The sequence below is a fragment of the Apium graveolens genome, chromosome 4, assembly GCF_009905375.1.
Source record: "Apium graveolens cultivar Ventura chromosome 4, ASM990537v1, whole genome shotgun sequence".
In the NCBI taxonomy this organism is placed as follows: Eukaryota; Viridiplantae; Streptophyta; class Magnoliopsida; order Apiales; family Apiaceae; genus Apium; species Apium graveolens.
In genome coordinates, this window is record NC_133650.1 from 159,837,722 (window position 1) to 159,856,033 (window position 18,312).

An 18,312-nucleotide genomic window follows, 5' to 3' on the forward strand; every position below is an offset into this window, starting at 1 on the left:
GGTGTTGGTAAATATTCTTCCACTACTTGAACTCAAAAATTTTATTATAACTGAGTTGAAATATATGAATAAAATATAAATAAAGAGCAACCATTAAAATTATTGTTTGAGTTGGGATGATTATTTATATCATTATTTAAGGGTAGATTAAGAGATTATTGGAGATACTCTAAGGCTGCAAAATCAAGTTAACTAGAAAATTTCAGAATTTGCTAAACAAACTAGAATTATAGGACTTATTATCATAATATAAAAGATGGGTCACGATTTATGTAAAACCACTACAGACTAAGAATCGAAGAAACAATGCATAAATTGTAATAAATATAAAAAAGATATACAAGATACATATTTATAAAATAGGTTATATTATTAAAATAATAAAAAATATATATTAAAAAATTTATAGTGAACTTGAGGGCCGACCCTAAAGTGAGCATAAAAATCCGAAAATTGGACGATCCGAATTTCCGGTCTGGTCTGATTCGAAATAAAAGGACCGGATGAGAGTTTTTGTTCATGAATGTGGATACAGATTTGGATCACTTTTTTACGAGAATTCGGATATCCGAATTCGATCTGGTTTTCTTTTTTTAATAAATAAATAAATTTTATATAGAATACATAACAAGTAATTAATGCAAAGCATCATCCATGAACTCCCAGATTAGACTTCCTTCTAATGGATATAAATTTTAATGAAATAATCATAACTAAACATAAACGTAAAAAATCGACGAGAAAAGTTGTAGCAAATTCACATCAACAAAATGTGAATGCTTCAGATTATGTTTAGTGCATGGTGGAGGCACTCAGTAATTTTTCAGGTCTCAGCCAACAGGTAGTCACAATTTATTTTGTATTTTAGGTGTAAATTAGCCAAATTATCCGTGAGCTACTCGAGCTTGACTTGTAAAATATTCGAATTTGGCTCGGTAATAATCGAGTCAAGCTCGAGCTTCAAATTACTCGGCTTGTAAGGTTCGCGAGCCTTATCGAGCCTGTACTATTTTTTTGATATAAATATATATATATATATATATATTTTATTTTATATATTTAATCGAATCAAACTTAAGTCGAGCCGATAATATTTCGAGTTTTTTTTAATATTTGGTAAAATTGAATCGAGTTTTTGAGCTAAACTCGAGCTTACCGAACTTTTACAATCCGAGTTTTGAGCTTGAAAGTTAAGACTCGGTCGAACTCGAGCTCGAGCCCGAATATTTTTAATTGAGTTTGGCCGATCTTGACAGTGGTTGCCTCGGCTCGACTCCATTACACCCCTAGTTTGTATGTTTACATTGCCACCAAGTAATCGACTATACTTCAATTGGGATACATTTTATTAGGACTTTTTACTTTAATCATGCGGCAATTATCAAGATTGGTTATATAGTAAACACGTTATAAATTTGCCATTTAGGCAGGTAGCAACTCAAAGTCACGACCTTACCTGTATTTGCTGATGTGTATTGTTGGTTAAGAATAATATCTCCATGTATTAAAAACTTATAAAGAAATTATTTTGATTCAGATAATCTGTATTCCTTTGGAATTTAAGTAATATTCGAATATTCAGATATTCGGTTAAACCGGAACCTGAACCAGACTAGAATTTTGGTGATCCGAAACCGGATATTCGATTTCATATTCCAAAATCGGACCGGATATCCGGTTTTGCTCACCCTATCGGGAGGGGGGGGTGAGTAAAAAAATGATCAAATTATACATATGTTTAATTTATTTTTAAAAAACCATTTCAAAAAACCATTTCAAATAAAAAAGTTAATAGTATAAACTTTAATTAGTTTAAGTCATTTTAGTCTTCTAATTATCAGCCTACAAAACGTCTATTAACTATTGGCAGTGTTCTAAAAATTGGCCGGTTAACCGATTAATCGGTTGACTAGTTGAAGTTCGGACGAGTCCTGCCTCGATTAATCAGAAATCTGGTCAAAGTGCCCTTTTTTAAAAAAAAAATAAAAATCGGCCGATTTGGTCAAAAATCGGTTAGTTTGGGACAAAAATCGGTCAGTTCAGTCAAAGGGTGAAAATTTATTAAAAATATTTTTTAAAGAAAAATTGAAATTTAAAAATAATAGTTAATATTTAATAATTATATGTTGACTAATATTGACTATCATATGCTCCTAAATCCTAATTCTAATAATTGTATAAGTTTCTTCAATTATATTACTTTTATTTCTCTTCGAAAATTTACTCGTTCGATTAATTTATATCACGATCTCATGTAGTTGATTTGCTACGTAACTAATTTTAGCACATCACAAATTTATATATAATTTATATATAGTAGTTATTCTAACCACTAAGTAGTGACTATTATTTATTATTTATAAAATAACTATAAAAAATGTATAAACCACTTGAATATACAATATAAACTAATGATATGAGGTATTATTTTTGTAAATTTTATGAAAACTTAATGAAAGCTAAATAAAGTTACATATTACTATTTAATTAAATTCCTTTCGATTAATGTTCCAATTAATCAATTCGATTAATCACCGATTTTATGATAAATCAATGAAAGATACCTCCACCAAATAATGCCTATTCCCGAATTTTATAACACTTCCTATACATATAAGATATTATTAGTTTTTTACGCTGGAATGGTTTTTAAAACACATAACACATCCAAATTTCTTCTACATTATCATAAAAACTTAATATTGCACCATCTTCCAACCAAAACATGTTATTCACTAACAATCAACTAGGTTAATTTGTAAAGGGGTGGGTTGAATACAAATTAAAATTTTCAAGTTAATTTATGCATGTGAAAGGAAATAGGAACACATATGTTTATAATTTCAGTTAGGTTATTTTTTGACTTGCCACTTGAGGTTTATTTTTGAAGAAATAATTTGTTACAATTACAAATACAATCTCACAACTGCGATTTTAAGTGTTTCACTCAGATGAGGATATCTCTCGAAAGCTCTGTAAAAATGAAGAACCTATTTCTTACGTGAAACACTGCTACTACTTGATTTATATATCACGAAGTTAGAAATCTTGCTAGATTAAACATATTACAGTCTTCGAGGTCCAGCAAGGTTGCTTCTTCATTCTCTTTCCCATGATGCTTGACAAATGAGGATATATATTATATTGATATATAGCCTTGAATATCTCTCTAAATTGCCATGCACAAAATTGAAATGTTTCTTCTTATTTAGAATCCAAGATCCCATGCAAAGTTTGTCTTGGCTTCTCATCTTCTTTTCTGAGATACCTATCAGCCCATGTGCTATGACAGCCCTAGGTTTTGACCACTGTCACGTCACTATCAGTACCTATAATATGCATTAGCCGTTGATAGTTGTTAGACTTAGAACTCCTTAGCCATTGGAGGTCATTCTGCTACAGCTTCCCTTAGCCATTGACAGTCACTTGATTAACAGTTGATATGCTGACGTATACAGCAGTTGATGTTTCTCTTCATTTAGCAGTCGAAGATTCATTTTACTTAATCTGAATTATATGGTATCGAATATTTACACTTAGCCATCCTATTCTAGATTATCCATCGAGTCAACATGACTTCTGAATGAATAATTGCATTGATATTTGTTTATTGAGTTCTCAGAGCAGATGTTACAAAGACCACATCATTTGATGGGCTACTCCTCCAATTGATATCCTAGTTGGAGGTAATATTTTGTCTTAACATAATTATGTAAAAGTAGTTTTATTTATCATCGGAATTTAGGCTTGATTCTTAACAGTCTCCCTCAATTTATGACTGATAGAATAACAGCCATAAATTACACCCTTGATGATAATAAAACACATCCTGATAGATTAATCATTAGGCGTGCATAATTGTGCTATGTTAAGCTGCTCAAAAATGAAATGTACAAAGAAATAGTTTTGAGGAAAGGATGTTCCTCTAAAAGTTGCTCCTTCTATCTAAGCATGTGTAAACATGTTATCTTTCAAATTTTTTTGCAATTTGAAATTCCAATATGTCATTTTAAGAAAGATCGCTTCATTATTCACTTTGACAGGCTAGCTTTCCACTAAAACTCTGAAGATTTAGACTTCTAGTAGTGGAAGTACCATTTCCAATTTCTGCTAAGTCTAGGCATAGCTCCATGTCAAGATTTCATATCCTTCATTGTTGAACTGAGATGGATGTTATAAGCTACTAATTATTTTCATATATTCATACAATGCTATAGAATCAGTTATGAGGTGAAATTAACTTCTCAAATTCCTGGATCTTGTTTGGATGAATTTTGTCTTGGAAAAGCACTAATATGTATTTGAAATATACATGATTGAGTTATTTTCCTTGGTCCCTTATCCGAAATAGAAAATTTGCAATTTTAAAGACTGATATGTGTAGAGCTTTCTTGTTTCAGATTACCTTCATGTCCTTTTTGGTAGATAAGCTTAAAATACCTTTTTTGGGATTGATAGGCCATACATTGGACATAATTGGATCCTAACAACTAAACTTTCTTCCTTCCTTATCGACGTGCTTGTTCTTTCCCTTAGATTTTGTGACTGCTTATTGGCTTAAAGTTGCTATGTTGACTTTGTGGCCAATTTCAACTAGACACTGAATTGTTGATAATTTAATGTTTTTGCATATCTACATCCTAAGCCAGTTCTTAGTTCCAAGTGATGTAAAGATCTTCTCTTGAGCCATTACTCCCCCTTTGTTGATGCATTGTTATCCTTCTAATGAATTCTTTGTGTGCATTGCTTCTTTTTGTTTGAGGAGATTTTCAGAAAAGACTTATAGAGTTCTCTTCAGCTCCCCCTCAGCTAGAGACTACTTGCTCCCCCTTAGTTGAACAAGCCTATAGAATTTTCTTCTTTATACTGCTCCTTTTCTAGCTAGAGTTAATCCCCCTCAGCTAGAGTTGTGATTTCTGTAGATTTTCCTTTAGAGTTGCTCCCCCACATCTTGAGCTATGACTTCTGCCTTTTGTAAGCTTAAACTAATCAAATTACTTCTCCCCCTTTTTGTTTGCATCAAGGGTTTAAATAATAGTAGTTTCAAGAGTCTTTGATTCACTATGAGGATTTTAGAAGATAGACTTTTTTCAAATAGAAAATTTAGTTTGTGCAGCTAGAGCGTGACATCCTGGCTTGTACATTGTGTCAGCCTTCTGATGTAATCACTAAAGATCTTCATGTAGCATCTGAAGGGTTTTTAGCACATAAACGCAACAAAAACGTAAATTTAATCTTAAAAAAAAAACCGAAACCCACCGCAGGATCCATGGGAAAAATAATATTTAATTAGTAGTTCAGTGCGTTTACCTTAAGAAGCTTTACGTTAATGGAAAGATGGAGGTCTTTAATTGCGATCCAAGAATGATGAACGGAGATTCTTAGCAGCTGCTCCTCAAGTGTGAAGCACTCCAACGGTATCCACCAAGAAAACGATGTAATGAATGAGGAGGAGATGGAGAGAATTAGGGTTTTGTAAATCTTTTTGGTTGAGGCAAAAATAGGGTTTATAATAGTATATTTATAGACAAAATTTTCAGCTGAAAATTTTCCCATAAAATATTATTATTATTAACCCTTTATCATTCTCACTAATAATTAAAACACCTTTTAATTATTAATCCTTTTTCTAAACTCTTTAGAAATATTTCTCTCACTTGATTTAATTTCCAAAAATTAAATTCTTAATTAATAATATTAAGAACCTTTTCTTAATTAATTTATAATCAATTAAATCTCATTTAATCAATTATTCAATTTTCCAATTAATTATTTATTTCATAAATAAATAATTATCAGCCATTATTAATTAATTCCTCCACCATTAAATCATTCTCTTTTATGGTGTGACCCTGTAGATTCAATATTAAGCCGGTAGTAGAAATAAATAATAATAAAACTATTTTATCATTATTTATATAAATTCTCTAATTCATTAAATATGATTAATTAATTAATCATATTTATTCTACATCGTGAGGGATACTTCTCAGCATATCGCGACTATCCGGATAATACGAATTCACTGCTTAGAATACCATGAACCTATTCAGTGAGTAGTTACCGTACAATTAATTCCTTCTACCCTGTAATGTCACGATTAAATACAAGGCATGGAACTTGTGTCAAGCCTATCTTATTTAATCACTTGCTTTCCCATTCACTATGCATAGTTCTATTTAATGTAAATTAGAAACTCCTTTCTAATTTCATTCACTCTGGCCAGAGATTCCTGAACTAACATAAGTGGATCAGCATTGAACATTTTCTTCCTACACTGGAAGGGGTACATCATTTATTGATCATACAGTATCTTCGTGTACAAATTCCTATACCCAGTAGAGCCCTTATAATTGTCCCTTGAGACTAAGAACTAAACCAAAGCATAGTTCAGTGTACACAAGATGACTATGATGACCTCAAGTCTAAGGATACTTGTACAACTATCACTATGTGAACCACTGCTGACACGTGAGTGAACTCCATCAGTTGTTCAACTGTGTGAGTCATGTTCAGTGAACTTATTCTATAATAAGCACCTACATACTAGCTATAATGTCACCACACAAATGTCTATGAGAACAGACATCCTTCATAATGAAGCAAACATAGTATGTACCGATCTTTGCGGATTATTAATTACCAGTTAGTAATCCTACGACCAGGAACTATTTAAGTTTAGAGTTATCATCTTTTAGGTCTCATTATTATGATCTCATCACAATCCATAAAAAGCTTTACTCTATACTGTGGTATATCTTATTTAAACATTTAAATAGATAGAGCCCACAATAAAAACAAAACAAGCCTTTTATTAATATCAATGAAATCAAAACAGATTACATAAAAGTTATTCCTAAATCCTCATACATGATTTGACTTAGGACATATCTCTTTCAATCTGCACTTGTACTAAAGCCAATCACTCTGGTATCTAATACCCATCTTGTCTTTATGACGATCAAAGTGACTCTGAGAAAGTGGCTTTGTGAGTAGGTCTGCTACGTTGTTATGTGTGTCAACTCTCTCGACGTTGACATCTCCTCTTTCAACAATCTGAATTGCACCACCATTCAGAGTAAACACGTACCCTGACATGGATTTGCTATCACTTTCTGATTGAAAACTAGAGTCAGTATAACCCTCTATTTTCAACTCAGATTCACCACCAAAAATAAGAAAAATGTCCTGAGTCCTTCGCAAGTACTTAAGGATGTTTTTCACTGCTTTCCAGTGGTCTTCACCTGGATTGGACTGATATCTGCTCGTCACACTAATTGAATAAGCAACATCAGGCCTTGTACACAACAGCACGTACATGATAGATCCTATTGCTGAAGCATAAGGAATCTTACTCATACGCTCTCTTCCCTTTGGTGTCTTAGGATATATTTTTTTGGAAAGGGACACTCCATGGCTCATCGGTATGAGACCTCTTTTGGAGTTTTCCATGCTAAACGTTTTAAGCACTTTTTGGATGTATATACCCTGGGTAAGACCTAGCATTCTTCTAGATCTATCTCTATAGATCTTCATACCGAGAATGTAGGATGCTTCTCCCAAGTCCTTCATGGTGAAGTTCTTTGATAGCCATACTTTGACTGATTGTAGCATCAGTATATCATTCCCTATAAGAAGTATGTCATCCACATATAATACAAGAAATGTTACCGCGCTCCCACTAATCTTCTTGTAGACAGATGGTTCATCTATGTTTTTGATAAAACCAAACTCTTTGATTGTCTCATCAAAACGGATGTTCCATCTACGAGAAGCTTGCCTTAAACCATATATGGTTCACAACAGCTTACGCACTAGGTGTTCATTTCCCTTGGAAAGAAAACCCTCTGGCTGTGTCATATACACTTCCTCCTCAAGTTCCCCATTGATGAAGGCCGTTTTCACGTCCATTTGCCAGATCTCATAGTCGTAGTAAGCAGCAATCGCAAGCAAAATCCGAATTGATTTTAACAGGGCTACAGGCAAAAAAGTTTCATTAAAGTCAATCCCTTGCCTTTGTTTGAATCCTTTTGCCACAAGCCTGGCCTTATAGGTCTCCACCTGGCCATCTGCTCCAATCTTTCTTTTGTATACCCACTTGCACCTAATAGGCTTAACACCTTCAGGCGCCTCAACCAGAGTCCATACTTGGTTGGTATACATAGATTCCATTTCGGATTTCATGGCACTATGCCATTTCTCTGAGTCAACACTACTCATAGCCTCATTATAGGTCACAGGGTCGTCATCATCAATGATTGACAACACATTGTCATTCTCAATGATAAGGCCATAATACCTCTCAGGTTGGCGAGACACTCTCCCTGTCCTACGAATGGGCTGTTCCACAGAAGGTTGTTCAGTCTGAACAGGTGTTTCCACTTGATCCGTAGTAGTTTGTGCTTCTTGAACTTCATCAAGTTCAATTTTTCTCCCACTGTTTCCTTCAAGGATAAACTCCTTTTACAAGAAGGTAGCATGTCTGGAGACAAACACCCGATGATCGGTGTAAAAGTAATACCCCAAAGTCTCTTTAGGATATCCCACAAAATTACATTTTAGGGATCGAGATTCCAGCTTATCTGGGTCAACTTTCTTGACATAAGCTGGACATCCCCAAATCTTAACGTGTTTAAGACTCGGTTTCCTTTCTTTCCATATCTCATATGGTGTTTGAGGAACAGATTTAGAAGGCACCTTATTCAGTAATATACTGAGGTTTCCAATGCATAACCCCATAAGAATACTGGAAGATTCGCATAGCTCATCATGGACCGAACCATGTCTAAAAAAGTTCAATTTCTCCTTTCAGATACCCCATTTAAATGTGGAGTATATGGAGGAGTCCAGTGGGAGACTATACCATTTTCTTTGAGATAATATAGAAACTCTCCATTCAAGTATTCACCACCTCGATCTGATCGAAGAGTTATAATACTGTGTTTGGTTTGTTTCTCCACTTCATGTTTATATTCTTTGACCTTTTCAAAGGCTTCAGACTTGTGTTTCATCAAATACACATATCTGAATCTAGATATATCATCTATGAAAGTAATGAAGTACAAAAATCCACCCATGGCTTGCGTAGACATTGGTCCACATACATCTGTGTGTACCAATCCTAGCAAATCTGCAGCCCTCTCTCCATGTCCACTAAATGGAGATTTGGTCATTTTACCTAATAGACAAGACTCGCATGTAGGATATGATTCAAAATCAAAGGGGTTAAGTAACCCTTCCTTATGCAATGTCTGCAGACTATTTTCACTAATATGACCTAGCCTACAGTGCCATAAATAGGTCATATTTTCATCATCTCGTTTTCTTTTATTAGTTTGTTCAATTTGAAGTAAATCATTCTCTACGTCACATACATACAGACCATTAATTAAAATGCCACGTCCAAAAAGAACATTATCTCTAAGGATAGAACATTCTTTATTCTTAATAATAAATGAAAAACCATCCACATCCAACATAGGAATAGAAACAATATTCCTCACAATAGAGGGAACGTAATAACAATTATTCAAAATAATAGTCTTGCCCGTAGGCATATGTAAACTAAATGATCCTACAGATATGGCCGCAACCCTTGCTACATTGCCCATACGTAGAATCACTACATATTTTTCAAGAGTCCTACTTCCCTTTAGTCCTTGCAACGAATTGCAAATATGAGAACCACAGGCGGTATCTAATACCCAAGTAAAAATTTGACCTAGTGACATATTAACTTCGATCATGAACATGCCTGAATCAGAAGCGGTAGTCTCACTACCCTTCTTCTTCAATTCTGCAAGGTAAACCTTGCAGTTCCTCTTCCAGTGCCCCAACTTGTTACAGTGAAAACAAACAGCTAAATTAGGACCAGTCAACTTGTGAGCATCTAGTATGCTCCGGAGTGATAGTGCAGAAGATATGACGAATATAGTAAATCTATAAATGATAAACATATAACAACACTTAGCAAATATTCAATTTCATTTCAAAACACTATATGAATCGGGTCTTTATTCATAAGTGTCTCCCACTAGTTTATCTAATTTTTTCAACCCCCTAAGTGAAAATTAAGCATTCATAATGCTAGTGGGAATAGGGATCCTACATTCCATCACACAACCTCGGCTATGGCACGAAACGTCATGTGATGTTCAATAGGCAGACAACTCTTGTCAATTACATCTTATGTTATTCCCTAATATAAGTTTAGCCTCTTGAATAATTGAGTCACGGCTGTGGCACGACAAACTCAATATTCTAAGTCAAGTCTAACCCAATATTTCGTATAATTGAATCAGTCTCCAACGGCCCACGACTGTAGCACGTACCGACCTTTAGATTCTAATTCAATGTACACATCTCTATGAAATAGACATGTATTTCTTATTTCGAAATCAAAGCCCTCGGCTGTAGCACGAAATGACAATGATTTAAAAATAAGAACCACTTTCTACCATGTTGGAAGGCTATGACCTACACAAGCCCGTTGTGTCATTGGCCAATTACTACTTGATATTATTTAATTTTAGAGGGATTATATTACGTTACAATCATAATCATATTATAAAGAGATTCTTCCTTTTAAATTAAATATTTCAAATCAATAATCGATAATCAGATGATTCCCAGATCGGGTGGAGCATTGTCAAGAGGCGTCACTTAATAACCCTTTCTTACAGATAGAAATCTGTTGTTGACAGAATCATCCTTTCTCTCAATATTGAAAAATCATATTCAATTACGTGTTTCTTAAAAAACACAAGAATCTCATGATCGTATTCATAATATTTATTGTTAAGGCAAGAAATGATTCATATTCTAGATTTTCTAGAGCACGCTTTATATTGATTTAAGTTCACCTAAATCTATAATCGCATGGTAAACATAGGCATATATCTCATATATAAAATAAATAAACAAGTAAATGTAAAGTGCAATAAAGTAAATGTGTTTGGTTATGGCCCCATCCTATGTGATCTTTATCAAGCTCATGATAAAGATCAAGGTCAATCTAATATGGTGATGGAAATAAATACAACTACTTATTACATAAGTCTTCTTCTTTGTTTAGACTTCTTGTATGCCTCGTCTTCTTCTTTGTATCACCTCCATTGGATAGCCTTCTTGAGTCTTCAATTACATTACATGATTGAAAGTAAAACTAATCTAATGAACTTACAAGAATAACTCGAGTTACATTTGAGATTTATGATTATAAAGATTGACGACATGCAAGTCGTATTTAAAACCAAAACCAAAACCATTACACTAAGGTCGAAAGGCCATAACCATCCACCATGCTCATACAACACATAAAAGCATGTTAAAACACATAATCTGATCTTAACATATCATATTGTCCATGATCTAATTATAAAAAAAATATGACAAAAATCAGAAAAATCAGAATCAAATCAGAAAAACAAGAATGACTGTTTACGGGCAGTAAACGACATCAAACGCCTTACAGACGAGTCGGTGATAGCTTTTGCTATCAGTTTTATTCAGACGCTAGTTTTTAATGGAATAGGGTATTCGTTTGCGTAAATCGGACACCAAACCCAAATTTCAGCAAATCTGCAGCAGCCAATTCAGAATCCGTATCTAATATGATTCTCATAATTAGAACAAACATAAATTATGTATATATCAGTATATATACAGATTACATAATCATCTTATGATTATACAACTCTCATGAATATCATATATTCAAAACCATACATATATAAGCATATTATATCAACATCAAATCATGGCGAATCACGTACATGCTCATATATCGAAAACAGTTAAACACATAAACGAATTAAAAACTTTTCGCAAGTAGCTCTGATGCCATTGAAGGGTTTTTAGCACATAAACGCAGCGAAAACGTAAATTTAAATCTTATAAAAAAACGAAACCCTCCGCAGGATCCATGCAAAAAATAATATTTAATTCGTAGTTCAGTATGTTTACCTTAAGAAGCTTTACGTTAATGGAAAGATGGAGGTCTTTAATGGCGATCCAAAAACGATGAATGGAGATCCTTAGCAGCTGCTCCTCAAGTGTGAAGCACTCCACCGGTATCCACCAAGAAAACGATGTAATGAAGGAGGAGGAGATGGAGAGAATTAGGATTTTGTAAATCTTTTTGGTTTAGACAAAAATAGGGTCTATAATAGAATATTTATAGGCAAAATTTTCAGCTAAAAATTTTCCCATAAAATATTATTATTATTAACCCTTTATTATTCTCACTAATAATTAAAACATCTTTTAATTATTAATCCTTTTTCTAAACTCTTTAAAAATAATTCTCTTGATTTAATTTCCAAAAATTAAATTCTTAATTAATAATATTAAGAACTTTTTCTTAATTAATTTATAATCAATTAAATCTCATTTAATCAATTATTAAATTTGCCAATTAATTATTTATTTTATAAATAAATAATTATCAGCCATTATTAATTAATTTCTCCACCATTAAATCATTCTCTTTTATGGTGTGACCCTATAGGTTCAATATTAAGCCGGTAGTAGAAATAAATAATAATAAAACTATTTTACCATTATTTATATAAATTCTCTAATTCATTAAATATGATTAATTAATTAATCATATTTATTCTACATCGTGAGGGATACTTCTCAGCATATCGCGACTATCCGGATAATACGAATTCACTGCTTAGAATACCAAGAACCTATTCAGTGAGTAGTTACCGTACAATTAATTCCTTCTACCCTGCAATGTCACGATTAAATACAAGGCATGGAACTTGTGTCAAGCCTATCTTATTTAATCACTTGCTTTCCCATTCACTATGCTTAGTTCTATTTAATATAAATTAGAAACTCCTTTCTAATTTCATTCACTCTGGCCAGAGATTCCTGAACTAGCATAAGTGGATCAGCATTGAACATTCTCTTCCTTCACTGGAAGGGGTAGATCCTTTATTGATCATACATTATCTTCGTGTACAAATTCCTATACCCAGTAGAGCCCTTATAATTGTCCCTTGAGACTAAGAACTAAACCAAAGCATAGTTCAGTGTACACAAGATAACTATGATGACCCCAAGTATAAGGATACCTATACAACTATCACTATGTGAACAACTGCTGACACGTGAGTGAACTCCATCAGTTGTTCAGCTGTGTGAGTCATGTTCAGTGAACTTATTCTATAATAAACACCTACATACTAGCTATAGTGTCACCACACAAATGTCTATGAGAACAGACATCCTTCATAATGAAGCAAGCATAGTATGTACCGATCTTTGCGGATTATTAATTACCAGTTAGTAATCCTACGACCAGGAACTATTTAAGTTTAGAGTTATCATCTTTTAGGTCTCATTATTATGATCTCATCACAATCCATAAAAAGCTTTACTCTAAACTGTGGTATATCTTATTTAAACATTTAAATAGATAGAGCCCGAAATAAAAACAAAATAAGTCTTTTATTAATATCAATGAAATCAAAACAAATTACATAAAAGTTATTCCTAAATCCTCATACATGATTGGACTTAGGACATATCTCTTTCAATTACACTAGAATGGCAAGGATTTGATGAAGAAAAATAGAAGGGAATGGGTGAAGGGGCTTCGGCCGAATGAAGAAAAAGAGAGGGGGAGGAGAGAAAATTTGAGAGTGAAAATGATGAGCTTGATTGGAGTGTGGTTTTGGGTTAACTCCTCTCTTTATGGTTCATCATGCACTATTTTAATAGTGGAATTTGGAATGTACTAAAGTGCCCTTCTCCAATAACCAAGCAAAAGTGCATGCAAGGGTAGTTTAGTCTTTTGGTGGATAGAAGAAGGTTAGTGGGGTATGAATTGTCTCTTATACCCTTTAAATTAAATTGGAGGGTATTTTCATGCATGAGCAACTAAGTAATTTTCAATTTAAAAATTAACTAATTTATATAAAATAATTTTTTATAAATATAAATGCACCTCCATAAATCACAAAATAAATATCATAAAATAGCTTATGATTTTAGAAATTAATGATATAAAATTTAAAATTTTATTGTTAAAAGATTTTTAAAATCGATTTTTCATATAAAATGAAGTACTTTTGATTATCATTTAAAAATACTAAATGATAAAATTTTCTTTTCAAAAAAATTTATATAAACTAATACATTAAACAGTTAGTTTATAGGCACTCAGTCATATAGATCATCCATATTTATAATTCCACACAATTTAAATTTTAATTATAAACACAAAATTATATATATATAAGGTTTAGAAATACCGGTCGTAACATGCATAATACAGGTATGGTAGCAGATACGCTTGCTATAAATTCTGTAGAAGTCAAAGTGTTAATGGATTCTGGAGCTACTAAATCATTTATTTCTGAAAGTGTTGTTGATAGACTAAAGTGTTTTGCGTACCCTTTAGAATCTAATCTGATTATAGAATTAGAAAATCAGGAAAAAGTTATTGCCGATAGGATTTATCCCAATTGCGATATCATTATAGAAGGTCGGCACTTTTCTGCTGACTTAATCCCGTTTAAGTTAGGAGAATTCGACATTATTCTCGGAATGGATTGGTTAACATACCACGATGCGCAAATCGAGTGTAGAAATAAAAAGTGAAATTGAGAACCAAGGATGGAGCTGAAGTGATATTTAAAGGAAATAAGCAAGGTAAAGTTTCTAACGATAATTCAGATGAGAAGATTGTTATGACAAGGATGTGAAGCTTATTTAGCTCATGTGAAGGATGTAGAGAAGGAATCCTTAAAAATTGATGACATTCCTGTAGTTAAATAGTTTCCTGATGTGTTTCCCGATAAATTAACTAGACTACCTCCGGATCGAAAGATTGAATTCATGATTGATTTGGCTCCTAAAATGGAACCAATTTTGAAAGCCCCTTATCGAATGGCGCCCATTGACATGAAGGAACTAGCGACGCAATTGCAAGAATTATTGGATAAAGGAGTTATTCGACCGAGTGTTTCCCCGTGGGGAGCACCAGCGCTGTTCGTAAAGAAGAAAGATGGAAGCATGAGATTGTGTATCGATTATCGCGAACTCAATAAGTTGACTATCAAGAATTAGTACCCTCTCCCGCGAATCGATGACTTGTTTGATCAGCTAAAGGGAGATACTTGCTTTTCGAAGATCTATTTAAGGTCGGGATACCATCAATTAAAAATTAAGGCGAAAGATATACCTAAGACGGCATTTCGAACGAACATTGGACATTATGAATTTCTGGAAATGGCATTTGGATGGAAAAATGCGCTGGCTGCTTTTATGGATCTTATGAATCGAGTATTCAAGAAATACATGAACAAGTTCATGATAGTGTTTATCGATGATATCTTGATTTACTCAAAGTCAGAAGTGGGGCACATGGAGCATTTGAGGATTGCTTTGGAAATTCAGAGGAAAGAGAAGTTATACGCGAAATTTTCTAAATGCGAGTTTTGGTTGAAAAAAGTTCAGTTTCTTGGACATATAGTCAATAGTGAAGGAATCATAGTGGATCTTGCAAAGATTGAAGCTGTTATGAATTGGAAAAGACCAAAGACTCCAATGGAAGTGATAAGCTTTTTGGGGTTAGCTGGATATTATCGACGATTCGTTCAAGATTTCTCTAAAATTGCAGTTCCACTGACAAAGTTGACAAGGAAAAATGAAAAGTTTGTTTGGACAGATAAATATAAAGAAAGCTTTCAAGAGCTAAAGAAGAGGTTAGTTTCTACACCAGTATTGGTTCTGCCTGATGAGAAAAGCGAATTTGTGATATATAGCGATGCTTCGTATAAAGGATTAGGTTGTGTGTTGATGCATCACGGAAAGGTGATAGCGTATGCATTAAGGCAATTGAAGTCACAAGAGAATAAATATCCTACGCATGATTTGGAGTTAGCAGCAATTGTGTTTGCTCTTAAGATTTGAAGACACTATTTATACGGAGATAGATGTAAAATTTATACGGATCACAAAATCTTGAAGTACATCTTTACGCAGAAGGAGTTGAACATGAGACAAAGAAGATAGTTGGAATTAATCAAAGATTACGACTGCACTATAAGTTATCACCCGGAAAAGCGAATGTGGTAGCGGATGCGTTAAGCCACAAGGAAAGATTGAATTTGTTGACTTCGTCTACAGATTTGATAAAAGAACTCGAAAAGTTAGAAATATAGATACAAGATCAAAAGTTGGGAAATGAACTGGTATACGCCATGGCATTTCAGCCAGAGATTTTGGAAAAAATTCGACGTTGTTAGGAACAAGTGATGGACCACGAGAAGGATAAACTGTCAGGGGAAGAGTTTAAAGCTCAAAAGGATGATAAAAGAATATACAGAGTTTGCTTGTGTATTTGGATTCCTAACATTACGGAATTAAAGAATGAAATTTTGTATGAAGCACATAACGCGAGATTTTTGAATCATCCTGGAAGTACGAAAATGTACAAGGACTTAAAAGAGAACTATTGGTGTCCAAATATGAAAATGGAAATCGCAGAGTGGATAAGTAAGTGTTACACGTGTCAAAGAGTAAAGGCAGTTAATCAACGACCGACTAAATGGCTTCAACCACCGGACATACCTGAATGAAATTGGGAACATATCGCGATGGATTTCGTGGTAAGATTACCGAAGACCAAGGCTAGTCATGATGCAATTTGGGTAATTATCGATCGACTGACAAAGTCAGCGCATTTCTTTCCAATCAATGAAATATTTTCATTGGAATGATTGGTCAAGCTATATCTGGACGAAATTCTAATGCGACTTGGAGTACCAGTGTCTATCGTGTCAGATAGAGATCCGAGATTTAACTCAAGATTTAGGCGATAATTTCATGATCATTTGGGCACGAAGTTGAAAATGAGCACCGCGTATCATCCGGAGACCGACGGACAAAGAGAAAGAACTATTCAAACGATCGAGGATATGTTGAGAACCCGTGTGTTGGATTTTAAAGGAAATTGGGATGATCATTTGCCACTGATTGAATTTTCTTACAATAATAATTATCACGCAAATATTGGCATACCGCCTTATGAAGAGTTGTAGGGAAGGAAATGTAAATCTCCTACGTATAGGGATGAAGTTGGTGAGCGCAAGCTGTTGGGCCGGAACTAGTTCAACAAATGAAAGAGAAAGTGGAAGTGATTCGTAAAAGGCTGATAGCTGCTCAAAATCGACAAAAGAAATATGCCGATCAGAATTGAAAGGAATGATATTTGAACCCGGAGACAAAGTGTTAATAAAGATATATCCATGGAAAGGTTTATCCAGATTCGGAAAGAAGAGAAAACTGAGCCCCAGATATATTGGGCCATTCGAAGTATTAAAGCAAGTTGGAAAAGTGGTGTACGAGTTAGAGTTACCTCCGCAAATGAAACATCTTCATAACGTGTTTCACATCTCTCTTCTAAAAAAGTATAATGTGGATGCTAGCCATGTGATTGAGTTGGAACCAGTGGAAATTCAGCAAGATATATCTTATATGGAAGAACCCGTGTGAATTCTAAATTGAAAAGAAAAAGTGCTTAGAAATAAAGTGGTACCATTGGTTAGAGTTTTGTGGACAAATCCTAAAGTCGAAGAATTGACTTGGGAATTAGAAAGCGAAATGCGAGAAAAGTATCCCCATCTATTTGTTTAGACTAGATTCTGAGGACATAATCCTTTTAAGGGGGGTAGATTGTAGCGACTGGGATTTTCGTGATGTATTTATATGAATAAAGTATAGTTCTTGTGATGTTACGTGGATTTACATGAATAAAATATTAGGCTAAATAATTTTGTGGTATATATGTCATTTTTGTAAAATAGTAAAAGGGAACATGAGATAATTCATTCCAGTTTGATTACTAATGAAGGATATAAGATACGTGGATTTTCAAGCCGTCAGGTTGACTAATTACAGAAGGGGGGTTGAATGGAATTCTGGTTTCTTTTGGAAAATTTAAAATATATATATAGCTTTGAATGAATATGTAGTAGTGCGAATTAAAAGATTGTAAGTATTCAAACAGAAAGTAATTAAACAAGATGGTTTAAAAACTTTCTGGTGGATTGATCTTTCCACCGTAGATATATATAGATTCGAGAACTCTATGATGTAAGAATGCACATAGCTGCTTACAAGTGTTTTTACAAAGATGAATAGAGAGAATTCCTAACATATGTAGATATATCTATTTCTCTGTTCAACTCCTATTTTCACTTGATCGATCACTTATAAACACTTGCTACGCTTGGTTTATATACTACCAAGTTACACATGAATAAGACAAAGAGTAAAAACAAGAATCTAGGT